This window comes from Octopus sinensis, unplaced genomic scaffold, assembly GCF_006345805.1.
Source record: "Octopus sinensis unplaced genomic scaffold, ASM634580v1 Contig14040, whole genome shotgun sequence".
Taxonomy (NCBI): Eukaryota; Metazoa; Mollusca; class Cephalopoda; order Octopoda; family Octopodidae; genus Octopus; species Octopus sinensis.
In genome coordinates, this window is record NW_021833083.1 from 44,123 (window position 1) to 45,000 (window position 878).

Sequence of the window (878 nt, forward strand, 5' to 3'; positions counted from 1 at the left end):
ATTGCCATCAATCTGCATTTACGTATATTCATATATATATATATATATATATAGATATATATATATATATATGCAACATATATAACATATATAAATATAATACACATACATGTACATACATAAACATATACAGACGCACACACACGTATGTAGATACACACACATACTCTCTCATGTACATATTAATATATATATATATATATATATATATATATATATATATTATATATATTATATATATATATTGCATTTCTTCTGTATTTCTCCATTCCCGTCACATTTCTCTTTTCTTATCTGTTCAGAAATGTTTTTTTTCTCTCCAAAAGACAAATATTTGCTATCTATCCAATCCTTCCATTTGTTGTTTCTACACTTTTCACAATTTCCTGTTTATAACTATTCCATTCCATCTTCTTTCGTAACGTTTCGTCACTTCTCTATCACATTTATCTTTCCCTTCTTTAATTTCAGCCATTAAGAAGAGAAGTATGGGAGGTATCCAAAAGGTAAAGATTTATTTTCTTACCCAAGAAATATTTGTTTTCTTATCCCCGAAGAGACCTGTAAGATAAAGCAAAATTGGGGTCATATCAGTAGACTTCTTATGGCCATAAACACAGCGACGCTGAACCAGTTTAAACAAAGAGGAAGTCTTCGACAGAACAAAAGATTCATGTTCGTTTCGAGTTGTTGTTGACACAACTCAAAGACAATGAACAAAGTCCACGATGACCTAGTATTCTCCTATTTGTAATACTGTTCTCATTTCAATAGTCTGTGGCGAATTAACATGGGCAGAGTTTACGAGAAGCGGGCCACATGAGAAATGGGTCATCATTATGCGAACCGCACTGCTAAACAAATTCAAGGATGTTTTT